Here is an 8,844-nt window from a genome sequence, read left to right on the forward strand (position 1 = left end):
CACTGCGACTTGCCCCCTGCAGCCCTGACCCGCTCACAGGGACTGGCCCCCGCAGCCCTGACCTGCTCACTGGGACTGGCCCCCCGCAGTCCTGACCCGCTCACTGCGACTTGCCCCCCGCAGCCCTGACCCGCTCACTGCGACTTGCCCCCCGCAGCCCTGACCCGCTCACTGCGACTTGCCCCCCCGCAGCCCTGACTCGCTCACAGGGACTGGCCCCCACAGCCCTGACCCGTTCACAGGGGCTCTCCCCCCCGCAGCCCTGACATGCTCACTGCGACTTGCCCCCCGCAGACCTGACCCTCTCACTGCGACTTGCCCCCTGCAGTCCTGTCCCGCTGACAGGGACTTGCCCCCAGCAGTTCTGTCCCGCTGACAGGGACTCGCTCCCGCAGACCTGACCCGCTCACTGCGTCTGGCCCCCCGCAGCCCTGACCCGTTCACTGCGACTTGCCCCCCGCAGCCCTGACCCGCTCACAGGGACTGGCCCACGCAGCCCTGACCCGCTCACAGGGACTGACCCCAAGCAGCCCTGACCCGCTCACTGCCACTTGCCCCCCGCAGCCATGACCCGCTCACTGCGACTTGCCCCCCGCAGTCCTGTCCCGCTGACAGGGACTTGCCCCCCGCAGCCCTGACCCGCTGACAGGGACTGGCCCCCGCAGCCCTGACCCACTCACTGCCACTGGCCCCCCGCAGCCCTGTCCCACTCAGTGCGACTTGCCCCCCGCAGCCCTGACCCGCACACTGCGACTTGCCCCCCGCAGTCCTGTCCCGCTGACAGGGCCTTGCCCCCCGCTTTCCTGTCCCGCTGCCAGGGACTTGCCCCCCGCAGCCCTGACCCGCTGACAGGGACTGTCCCCCGCAGCCCTGACCAGCTCACAGGATCTGCCCCCCACAGCCCTGACCCACTCACTGCCACTGGCCCCCCACAGCCCTGTCCCACTCAGTGCGACTTGCCTCCCGCAGCCCTGACCCGCACACTGCGACTTGCCCCCCGCAGCCCTGTCCCACTGACAGGGATTTGCCCCCCGCAGCCCTGACCCGCTCACTGCGACACTGCCCCCGCAGCCCTGACCCACTCACTGCCACTGGCCCCCCACAGCCCTGACCCGCTCACTCCGACTTGCCCCCGCAGCCCTGACCCGCACACTGCGACTTGCCCCCCGCAGCCCTGTCCCACTGTCAGGGCCTTGCCCCCCGCAGCCCTGACCCGCTCACTGCGACACTGCCCCCGCAGCCCTGACCCGCTCACTGCGACACTGCCCCTTGCACCCCTGACCCGCTCACTGCGACTTGCCCCCTGCACCCCTGACCCGCTGACAGGGACTTGTCCCCGCAGCCCTGACCCGCTCACTGCGACTGGCCCCCCGCTGATCGAAGTAATTGAAATGGAGATGCCAGGCCAGATGATGATTTGTACCTATATGACGGGGGAGTGGTCAGGCCCCAGACTCCAGCTTACGGTTGATGAACTGGAATCTCAGTTTTGACCAATCAACAAATCATGTGGGGCAGAGTTACCAGGGAATGCTGTGCTTCAGGAGGCAGTCACACACCTTAGATTAACTAGCTGAAACTCGGTCAGTGGCCAATGACAAAGATCAGGGCAGGTGGAAGGATCCAGGATGTAGTGCAGAAGGAACCTTGGCCTTTGATCTTATCTAACAGGTTTGAGATTCTTTCTTCGTGTGTGGATGAGAGTGCAGGGTATAGGGAAGATGAGTAAACTGACTGTAGCACTGTGGTACAGGGGGGACATTCAGGAGGGGATAAAAAGTGAAATGTAGTTATAATCAGAGGTAGTATAGTTAGGAGAATGAACACTGTTCGTTGTGACCAGGATCGGGAATCTCGAAAGTAGTGTTGCCTGCCTGGTGCCCAGGTTCAGAATATTCCATCTCGGCTACAAAGGAACTTGAAGTGGGAGGAGTAGAAATCCAGCTATCGTGGTCCACACAGGTACCATTGATATGGAAGAAAGAGGAAAGAGGTTCTGCTGAGGGATTATGAGCACCGAGGTGCTGAAGTGAGAAAGCAGAACCAGAATGGTAATAATCTCTGGATTATTATCTGAGCAATTTGGCACGGTGTGAACATAATTATAGATGTACATTGTTCAAATGGTGGCATGGCAGAAATGTGTTTGAATTCATGGGACATTGGCATCGGTATGGGGAAGGAGGGAGTCGTTCTGGTGTTATAGGCTCGACGAGAATCATATTGGGACAAGTATCCTCGCAAAATACAGAGCTAGGTCTGGGGCTAGGGCGTAAAAATAAAAAGTGTGGAGTGGGTGAGCTCAGTTGCATGGAAAATTGTGGAAAAAGTTAGAAGCTGGTAAGTGCTCAGCAAAGTTTCCAGAGCAAGTAATAGGACAAAAAGTATGGAAATGGTCAGGAGTCTCACTTCAGCTGCAGCAGATAAGAAGGGTGGCTGTAAATGCCAGACTGAAGATCTTGTATTGAATTGCAGGGAGTGTATGAAACAAAGTGAATGAGTTTGTGGTGCAGATTGAAATTGACAGATACATCACTCTGGGTATCACAGAGAGGTGGTTGTTAGGGGATAAGTGTTGGGAACGAAATAGCCAATGATTCATGTCCGACAGAAAGAACAGACAAATGAACAGAGATAACAAAGTGTGGAGCTGGATGAGCACAGCATGCCAAGCAGCATCTCAGGAGCGTAAAAGCTGACGTTTTGTCAGGCAGCATCAGAGGCTGAGGAAAGTTGAGGTTTTGGGTCAGGACCCTTCCTGAGAAATGGAGGGTGGAAGGGAGCTCAGAAACAAATAGCGTGGAGGGGGAGGAGGTGCTGGGGAAGGTAGGTTGGATGGTAATAAGTGAGTACTATCCAGATTGGAACAGATTTTCCCCAGGGGGGAATGAGTACGAATTCCAAATCACTCTCAAAATCTTAGTGACTGTTAACGTTGATGTTTTTTGTCTGTGTGTTTCAGTAATTGCATGACAGTTGAATGGTTCGTTGAGAGTGAGGAACCTATGGACTCTCACACACCAAGATGGAATTTAGTTCGAAGAGTGACTTCAAAATAGTTGCTTGCTTTTAAAATCTTGACCGTTTTTGCTGTCCAGTTGAATGAATTTGGCTTCATACTGCTTCAATAGGAATTAGTGTTTAATAGGAACATATTTGTGAAACTTACAGTTCCGCAAGTTTTAGCATAAACTGGTGCAGCCTTTCGGTGCTTGCAAAAAGGCTCACTTGTCCGTTAATACCGAAGGAAAATTCGAATTTAAAAGTAAGTTCACCCGGTGTCAGGGAATTAAATGTTAATGTTGACTCGAAAATAATTTTTAAAAAAGTCATATATTTGTGTAACACTGAACTCAAATTAAAATTTCGATTTGCTGGTTTTACGTTGGATTCATTTTAAATGAGGGTGAAGATCACTTTAAATCCAGCATATTTGTTAAGAAAAGAAATAGCATGTCAAATAAAATTAACTGCATGACTCTTCATAGCCCTATATGTAGAATTTCATTCCGAACTATGAGACAGTTTTGACCCCATACTACCTCAGTGCTCATGGCAAGAGCAAGACTCCTGTTTGACGTGCTGTGCACTGCATGGAATGGCGGCAACATCAGATTCATTGATGCTTGAGAATCAAAAGAATATGACGATAAGATTTAAAATCAAAATCTCATTGAACACTTCAAGGAACGTATTACAGGAAGAGGGGGAAAGCATGTATGACTAATAGAAGGTGGTGGCGCAGATCAAATAGACCTGTGTGCTAAAACTGAACACAAATTTCACATTGAATGGAACAGTTCAAACAGGCTGGAGGAAGCAGACATGCCAGCCCAAACTTTTTGAATTTGAGCATTCTGTTCGTAAACATCAGCAAAATTGTGGGAAACATGTTTATTCTTTCTCTTTTATTGCACAGAACCATACGATGAGACTGTTTTGATGAGGAATTGAAAGATTATGTGTCCCATCCATTTGACTCACAGTTTGGTACCATAGGTTGGTACGATCTTCGTTGGAGAAGGAAAAGGGATGTTCCAGATACAGAAAATCGTCAAACCATTTACGACAAAGTCCGTTTCTGGTTAGTTTTAATTAATGCAGTTGACATTTTTAGCTCGACATGATTGCACAATGGAGTCAATAAGAAAATTCCATCTGATATTCCACATAAATTTTAAGTGGATATTAAAGCAGCTCATTTCTTTTTCACACTGTCTGCTGCTTTTAAGAATGGTTGTCTTATTGTCAAAACGTTTAGCTTTGACTCCATGGCTGCTTCCATTAGCTCACATTGAAACACATGTTTCTTCAGCCAAAAATGCACGTTTACCCGGTGTAGCTTGACTAACCTTACCCTGTGGTCGTTCCCCTGAAATCCCCTGCGGTCGCTCCCCTGAAAAACAACTATACCATTTTGGATACTGTTCCGGGGGACGAGTTGGCAGTGGGTATGCAGTAGGGTGCAGGTCTCTGGCACAGAGTCTGTCCCTCTTGCATAGAAGGGAAGCGGGGATAGGAAGAGAGTGATAGTCATTGGGGACTCAATAGTTAGAGGGACTGATAGAAGATTTGCCGGGAACGAAAGAGACTCACGATTGGTGTGTTGCCTACCAGGTGCCAGGGTCTGTGATGTCTCGGATCATGTGTTTAGGGTCCTGAGGGGAGAGGTTGACCAGCCCCAAGTCGTGGGACACGTAGGCACCAACGACATAGGTAGAAAGAGGGAAAGGGATGTCAGGCAGGATTTCAGGGAGCGAGGGTGGAAGTTGAGAGCGAGAACAAACAGAGTGGTCGTCACTGGTTTGGCACCGTACCACGTGATAGCAAGGCAAAGAACAGGGAGAGATTTCAGCTGAAGACGTGGCTGCAGGGATGGTGCAGGTGGGAGGGCTTCAGGTACATGGACAATTGGGGTTCATTCTGGGGAAGGTGGGACCTGTACAAACAGGACGATATCCACTTGAACCAGAGGGGCACTAATATCCTGGGTGGGAAATTGGCCAGTGCCATTCGGTTGGATTTAAACGAGCTCAGAAGGGGGATGGGAAACTGAGGTGTAGTCCCAGTACACAGGAGGATGAGCGTAGGGAGGACATGGTCAGGACCTCACTGTCACAGAAGTGTGCTGGCAGACAGCAAGCTGGATTGAAGTGTGACGACTTTAATGCCGGGAGTATCCGGAATAATGTAGGTGAGCTTGCAGCTTGGATAGGTACCACGGACTTCGATGTTGTGGCCATTTCGGAGACATGGATAGAGCAGGGTCAGGAATGGATGTTGCAGGTTCTCGGGTTTAGATCTTTCATTAAGGTCTGGGAAGGTGGTAAAAGAGGGGGAGGTGTGGCTTTGTTGGTCAAGGACAGTATAACGGCGGCTGAAAGAACCTTTGAGGACTCGTCTACTGAGGCGGTATGGGCTGATGTTGCCAAGGAACGTTTGTCGACTGAGTCAGTGTGGGTGGAAGTTCGGAACAACAAGGCAGCAGTCACCTCACTGGAGGTTTTCTACGGACCCCAAATAGCAGTTGGGAGATCGAAGAACTCGTTGGCCGGCAGATTGTTGGAAAGTGCAAACGTATCAGGGTTGTTGTTATGGGTGACTTCAACTTTCCCAATATAGATTGAAACCTCCTCAGTGCAGATGGTTTGGATGGAGCCGTTTTTGTCAGGTGTGTTCAGGAGGGTTTCCTGACTTACTTTGTGGACAGGCCGACGAGGGGGGAGGCCATTTTGGATTTGGTGCTCGGCGATGAGCCAGGACAGGTGTCAGATCTCGTGGTGGGAGAACACTTTGGCGACAGTGACCGCAAGAGCCTCACATTTACCATAGCCATGGAAAGGGAAAGGAGCAGTTACCAGGGGAAGATATTTCACTGGGGTCAAGGAAATTATGATACTATCAGACAGGAGTTGGGAAGTACAGATTGGGAGCAATTGTTCCACAGAAAGGGCGCGGCAGACATGTGGAGGCTGTTCAAGGAGCAGTTGTTGCGAGTGATGTATAAATTTGTTCCTCTGAGACACGGTAGAAGGGGTAAGATTAAGGAGCCTTGGATGACGGGTACAGAGGTGCTTCTTGTCAAAAAGAAAAGGCAGTGTACGTAAGGTGGAGGAAGTGAGGGTCTAGCACAGCTTTAGAGTATTACAGGCCTGCTGGGAAGGAGCTCAAAAGATATTGCCTGTACAATTGTGACCTGTTACAACCTTTGTGTCCACGCTTGCTCATTCAATGGTGTCAAGATGCCAGCAGTGAGTGTACCTTCTCCATCCCCGAATGCTGTCAGCTCACATAAGACATAGTCCTTACTTAAAATCTTCTGATCAACCAAAGTTCATTGTAATGGACATTTTAGTTATCTGTCATGAAACGAAAACTGATTCTGACTGGCATGACCTGCAGTGCAAATGAATATCATCTGCGAAACGAGATTCCTTATGGGCTTGCAGCCGCTACAAATAATTGCTTTTCAAAGACGTTGCACACATACATTTTTTTCTCCTATTACCTTAGATTATTTTTTTGTTTATGCATGTTGTGTGGGTTTCCAGTCAGGCCCATAAACACAGGTTGATGCAGTCACTGTTACAACAGGGTATTGAAGGAGAATTTGTGATCTTTGGAGTTTCATTCCAGTGTATGAAGGAGTGCATCATCAAGCCACTTCAGAGCACTACTGGCGACAAATTGTTGCAAGTTTTCAAGTGTTACCGATGGTCACATAAAATATGGCCTTTTTGTTGTTGCGCTATTCATCTTAACTGCACCATATCTAGTATTTAGGCTTGGAAACTATTTCAATTTTTTTGATTGACTTATTCAAAATCATTTCTGATTGTTGTCATGATATCTACAATATGTTATTTTGATTGGAAATAGAGGATTGGATCTGTCTTAATGGAAATAATGTATGCGCTTATAAAAGCCCTTCTGGGCAAGGTAGTTGCTCACTGGTTAGAGCTGCTCATGCACTGGGGACCCAGTTGAGATTCCAGTCTTGGGTAACTATCTGTGTGGAATTGACACGTCCTCCCCGCGTCTGCGAGAGGCTTCTGCCAGGTGCTGCAGTTTCCTCCCATTGTTCAAAGATGTGCAGGTCCTTATATGTGATTTGTGAAGCATTTCTTAAATGTTTCAATCCTGCCAGCATCCAGTGCCTTGGACAAAATAACTGGAGATGAGTAAAAGATACTGTGCCTTTTGACACCATTTCCTGCTGGATTTTCATCAATCCTGCTTTATATCGGTGACAACTTCCATGACCTCTTTTGATGCTATGTCTGAATTGACAGTCTAGTTCCAAATATTTGTTGTGCAGTATTTCAAGGTCTCTGTTACAGCATACCCATGAATGTCCACTTCAAAAGATACTTCCATATCATAGAATCCCTCCAGTGTGGAAACAAGCCCCTTTTGACCCAAGAAGTCCACAGCCACCCTCCAAAGAGCATCTCACCCTGACTCATCCCCCGACCCTTTCCTCAGTAACCCTACATTTCCCATGACTAACACACCTAATCTGCACATCCCTAAACACAATGGGCAAGTTTGGCATGGCCCATACACCTAGCCTGCACATCTTTGGACTGTGGGAGGAAACCAGAGCACCCAGCAGGAACCCATGCAGGCATGGGCAGAATGTACAAACTCCGCACAGAAGATCGCCCAACGGTGGGATCGAACCTGGGTCCCTGGCGCTGTGAGTCAGCAGTGCTAACCACTGAGCCACCGTGCTGCCCTTGGAGTTAGACAGAGCTTGCTTGTTCCTGGGTGGCCTCAAACTGCCAACCTCCACTTCGTGGCAAAAGTGCTGACCAACTGCACTCATCTTCACTGGCTTTTGCTTTGTATCATTGAATTCAATTCTTCAAACTCTATGATAAATATTTAAATTTCCATTGATATGTGAGCGTTGTTTTTAGTACGTAGTATTGGTTTATTATGTTTCATTGGTACATAATGAATATTGTATGTGTATGCAAATGGGCAAGTTGGTAATGATGCAGTCCACAGACCTGGAGGATAATAACACTGTCCTTCAATCGCCCACAATGCCCTCTGCAAATTGGTAGAAAACAAAAATTTCTATAAAATTCATCTCCTCCCGTCAGTCGATCAAAATTAATTCAGGATTTTGTACAGACCAATAACCGTAAGATTACACGAGCCTAAACAAAACTACTGGCTCATATTAGTTCAGTAAAGTGAAAGGGCAACAATAGAGGCAGTAGGAACTGCAGATGCTGGAGAATCTGAGATAAGAAGGTGTAAAGCTGGATGAACACAGCAGGCCAAGCAGTATCATCCGGCTCTACACCTTGTTATCTCAGATTCTCCAGCGCCAATTTTCTGAAGTAGGGTCTCGTCCCGAAACATCAGCTTTCTTGCTTCTCTGATGCTGCTTGGCCTGCTGTGTTCATCCAGCTCTCCACCTTGGGCAACAATAGAGTATGCTTTAAGTCACTAGATATGTTACGTGGGTTTGTCTTCCTTAGGGTGGAGTTAGTGGAACCGAAAAAGATGTCTCCCTCACAGTGTTTGTGACAAAAGAATTGCATCGTTCCTTGGCGGCCTTTCAACAGAATATTCAGAGATTTCCCGAGTGGGAAGAATGTAACTTCTTTTACTTCTCTTTATCTCACTTTTTCCAACAATTGGAAAATAGATTTTAGAAATAACGTTGAGCTGATGAAGTGTGAAAAGAAAAATAATTCCAAGCAGTGGTGGGAGTTGGTCAGTGAGGTGGGAAGAGTGGATAGGTGGGAGAGAAGGCGGACAGGTCATGGAGGCGGGGATGAGTGGAGGAACTAGTCTTGGGATGAGGCTGGCGGGTGGGGAGATTTT

The 8,844-nt window shown here is 48.6% G+C and overlaps 1 long non-coding RNA gene across 1 annotated transcript in view; it reads left to right on the forward strand.

Annotated features, from left to right (window-relative positions):
• Window positions 1-8,556, forward strand: part of LOC132207941 (uncharacterized) — a 118,802-nt gene extending 110,246 nt beyond the window's left edge. The window contains exons 3-4 of the long non-coding RNA XR_009444028.1: window positions 3,920-4,084; window positions 8,496-8,556. This is a non-coding gene — a long non-coding RNA (uncharacterized LOC132207941). The remainder of the gene's footprint in view (window positions 1-3,919; window positions 4,085-8,495) is intronic.
• The last annotated feature ends 288 nt before the right edge of the window (window positions 8,557-8,844 follow it).

Source organism: Stegostoma tigrinum, unplaced genomic scaffold (genome assembly GCF_030684315.1).
Source record: "Stegostoma tigrinum isolate sSteTig4 unplaced genomic scaffold, sSteTig4.hap1 scaffold_217, whole genome shotgun sequence".
Lineage (NCBI taxonomy): Eukaryota > Metazoa > Chordata > Chondrichthyes > Orectolobiformes > Stegostomatidae > Stegostoma > Stegostoma tigrinum.